Here is a 4914-nt window from a genome sequence, read left to right as displayed (position 1 = left end):
GGAGCATACCTGTGGTTGGGGAAAAAAATCCCTGACTCATTTTTAGGAGGGCATGCACATGGCAAAGGTGAGTAGGACATCTTAATAGAAATGTGGTGGGAAGGACTTTGGATAGGATTTGAGATTGTGTTTAGTACTTTGGGGATGGGTTCTAGATACCATTTGAAAGAGGAGTAATGTGTGCTTAATATTCTAATAAGGCACATAGCTTGCCTTAGGGATTAATTGCTGTGCTAAAGCACTACAGTTCAAGGCAACTTGGGGAGGAAAGGGTTTATTCCAGTTTACAGTTTGTAGTCCATTATCCAGGGAAGCAGGGCAGGAGCTAGTAGGAACCTGAAGTAGGAACTGAAGCAGAAACGGTGAAGAGTGCTGCTAACTAGCTTGCTCCCATGTCTTGCTCATTCTGCTTTTTCTTATACTCCTGTGGGCCATCTCTACCCACAACAGGCTGGGTCAATCATCAATCAAGAAAAAGCCCTACAGACTTGACTACAGCTCAACTCCATAAATGCATTTTCTCAATAAAGATGTCTTCTTCCCAAAAGACCCCAGCTTGTATTGTTGACATAAAAATTAGCCAGTGAATAGTTGGAGGAAAGACTGGGCTGGGGCTGATGCTGCCATTAAGATGTCATTCTGTCCTTCCCTTGGCTCCATGGCCCATGTGATCTCTATCAGATGAATTCATAGAGAAGGGGTTTATTTGGCTTACATTTCCAGGTCTCAGCACATCCATCATTGAAGGATGGTGGGGCAGAAACACAAGCCAGCATTTAAAGTAGAAACCATGGAAGAAAGTAGCCTTTCTCATACAACTTGGGCTCACCTTCCTAGGTGTGGTGCTTTCCACAATGGACTGGATCTTGCCACAACAATCATTAATCAAGACAATCTCCCACATGCCAATCTGATGGAGGAGGTTCTTCAGTTGAAGTTCCCACTTTCCAGGTGACTCTAGGTTGTGTCAAGTCAACAATAAAAGCTAACCAGCATAGAGTGAGAGTTAGACTTGAGGCTGTGGGCTAATTAGGCCATGACCGTCTTTCCGACTGCTGCTATAGAGGAAATGGTAAGTCCGTTACTAAGAGCCTGTCTGTGAATCTTTAACTCCATAACATACTACCCAGTTGGTGAGATTCCAAGAGAATTCCAGATGCTATTCTTACTTCCCCAAGGGAATTTACAGGCTCAAATTGTCAGACTCCCAAGATATTAAAAGGCTGTCTCCTCCAGCTATACATCCTAACTGAATGTGTCCCCAACATTCCCAGAATACCACATTCCTTCCCCAAAGTTCCCTCATTCCCCCTTGACAATCAGGAGGAACAGACAACTTGCTTATATGAAACCTTTCTCTTCCCCTGAGACCTAGAGGAAGGGATTCCCCTCTCTGACTCATAGGCCTGAACTTCATCAAAGCCATGGCCTGCAAACTGAATTAAAGAACACATCACAATGATCATCCATCATGATGAAGTAGGTTTCATCCCAGGGATGCAGGATGGTTCAATATACAGAAATCCATCAATGTAATCCACTATATAAACAAAGTTGAAAAAAACCCCACATGATCATCTCATTAGGTGCCAAGAAAGCTTTTGACAAAATTCAACACCTCTTCATGAACATGGAAAGATCAGGAATTCAAGGCCCATACCTAAACATAGTAAAAGTAATGTAAAGCAAACCAGTTGCCAGCATCAAGCTAAATGGAGAGAAACTTGAAGCAATCCCACTAAAATCAGGACTAGACAAGGCTGCCAACTCTCTCCACACCTATTCAATATAGCACTTAAAGTCCTAGCCAGAGCAATTAGACAACAAAAAGAGGTCAAAGGGATACAAATTGGAAAATAAGTCAAAATATCACTATTTGTAAATGATATGATAGTATACTTTAGTGACCCCCAAAATTCCACCAGAGAACTCCTACAGTTGATAAAAACTTCAGCAAAGTGGCTGGATATAAAATTAACTAAAAAAAATCAGTAGCCTTTCTCTACTCAAAGGATAAAGACTGAGAAAGAAATTAGGAAAATGACACCTTTTACAATAGTCAGAAACAATATAAAATACTTTGGTGTGACTCTAACCAAGCAAGTGAAACGTCTGTATGACAAGAACTTCAAGTCTCTGATGAAAGAAATTGAAGAAGATCTCAGAAGATGGAAAGATCTTCCATGCTCATGTACTGGCAGGATTAATATTGTAAAAATCTTGCTGAAAGCAATCTACAGATTCAATGCAATCCCCATCAAAATTCCAATCCAATTCTTTATAGAGATAGAAAGAGCAATTTCAAATTCATCTGGAATAACAAAAAACCCAGGATAGCCAAAACTATCCTCAACAATAAAAGAACTTCTGGGGGAATCACCATCCCTAACCTCAAGCTGTATTATAGAGCAATAGTGATAAAAGCTGTATGGTATTGCTACAGAGAAGGCAGGTAGATCAATGGAATAGAACTGAATACCCAGGAATGAACTTACACACCAATGGTCACTTGATCTTTGAGAAAGGAGCTAAAACCATCCAGGAAAAAAGACAGCATTTTCAACAAATGGTCTTGGTTTAACGGGAGGTCAGTGTGTAGAAGAATGCAAATATATCCATTTTTATTGCCTTGTACAAAGATAAAGTACATAAAACCAGATACACTGCAACTAACAGAAAGAGAAAATTGCTCTCTCTATCTCTATGAAGAATTGGATTGGAATTTTGATGGGGATTGCAACTAATAGAAGGCAAGAGCCTCAAACACATGAGCACAGGCGAAAATTTCCTGAACAGAACACCAATGGCTTATGCTCTAAGATCAACAATCAACAAATGGGATCTCATAAAATTGCAAAGCTTTTGTAAGGCAAAGGACACTGTCAATAGGACAAAACAGCAACCAACAGATTGGGAAAAAAATCTTTACCAATCCTACATCTGATAGAGGACTAATATTCAATGTATACAAAAAACTCAAGAAGGTAGACTTCAGAGAATCAAATAACCCTTTTAAAAATGGGGTACACAAAGAGCTAAACAAAGAATTCCCAACTGAGGAATACTGAATGGCTGAGAAGTGCCTAAAGAAATGTTCAACATTTTTAGTCATCAGGGAAATGCAAATCAAAACAACTCTGAGATTCTACCTCACACCAGTCAGAATGGCTAAGATCAAAAACTCAGGTGACAGCAGATGCTGGCAAGGATATGGAGAAAGAGGAACACTCCTCCATTGTTGGTGGAATTGCAAGCTGGTACAACCACTCTGGAAATCAATCTGGAGGTTCCTCAGAAAATTGGACATTGCACTACCTGACAACCTAGCTACACCACTCCTGGGCATATACCCAAAAGATGTTCCAACATATAATAAAGACACATGCTCCACTATGTTCATAGCAGCCTTATTTCTAATAGTCAGAAGCTGGAAAGAACCCAGATGTCCTTCAACAGAGGAATGGATACAGAAAATGTGGTACATTTACACAGTGGAATACTACTCAGCTATTAAAAACTATGACTTCCTGGAATTCATAGGCAAATGGATGTAACTCGAAAATGTCATCTTGAATGAGGTAATCCAATCACAAATGAACTCACATGGTATGCGCTCACTGATAAGTAGGTATTAGCCCAAAAGCTTGGAATACCCAAGATACAATTCACAAACCACATGAAACTCAAGAAGAAGGAAGACCAAAATGTGGATGCTTTAGAACTTCTTAGAAAGGGGAACAAAAACACTTACAGGAGGAAACACAGAGACAAAGTGTGGAGCAGAGACTGAAAGGCTATCCAGAGACTGCCCCACATGGGGATGCTTCCCATATAAAGTCACCAAACCTACACAATTTTGTGGATGCCAAGAAGTACATACTGACAAGAGCCTGATATAGTGGTTGGCTGAGAGGCTTTGCCTGAGCCTTACAAATACAGAGGCAGATGCTTGCAGCCAACTATCGGACTGAGAACAGGATCCAATGGAGGAGTTAGCTAAAGGACTGAAGTAGCTGAAGGGGTTTGCAACCTCATAAGAAGAACACAACATCAAACAACCAGAGTTCCCATGGACTAAACCACTATCCCAAAGGAACACAGGGATTGACTTATGGCTCCATGTTGGAGAAGATACGGAGCAAGGGAGTGCTAACATGTAAATCCACCATGGGAATCAATATGGTGATAATTGGGAATTGAGCTACCTCAAGATTCAGTGATTGGCTTTATCCGCTCTTGGGAATGCACCCAAAAGACTCTCCATCCTATCACTAGGACACTTGCTCAGCTATGTTCATAGCAGCTTTGTTCATAGGAGCCAGAAACGGGGAGTGAGCTTCCAGTTTCCATCTGTGGAGTAACGCTTTGGCGCAGCGCTCCAAACCCACATCTGGACTGGAGAGAGCTGGTTTCTTAAGAGTGCTGACACAGCTAATCACAGGCTCACAGGCTTACAAGAGGGACAGGCTCCAGACAGAGACAGCAAGACAAACTAACACCAGAGATAACCAGATAGCGAGAGGCAAGTGCAAGAAACTAAGCAACAGAAACCAAGGCTATGTGACATCATCAGAACCCAGTTCTCCCACCACAGCAAGTCCTGGATACCCCAACACACCGGAAAAACAAGACTTGGATTTAAAATCACATCTCGTGATGATGACAGAGGACTTTAAGAAGGACATAAATAACACCCTTAAAGAAATACAGGACAGCACAGGTAAAGAGTAGAAGCCCTTAAAGAACTACAGGAAAACGCGCGAAACAGGTGAAGGAAACCATCCAAGATCTAAAAATGGAAAGAGAAACAATAAAGAAATCACAAAGGGAGACAGCCCTGGAGATAGAAAACCTAGGAAAGAGACCAAGAATCATAGATGCAAGCATCATCAGCAGAATACAAGATATAGAAGA

This window comes from Rattus rattus, chromosome 16 (assembly GCF_011064425.1).
Source record: "Rattus rattus isolate New Zealand chromosome 16, Rrattus_CSIRO_v1, whole genome shotgun sequence".
Taxonomy (NCBI): Eukaryota; Metazoa; Chordata; class Mammalia; order Rodentia; family Muridae; genus Rattus; species Rattus rattus.
The sequence above is the reverse complement of the archived record's forward strand: the minus strand, read 5'-3'. Positions refer to the sequence as shown.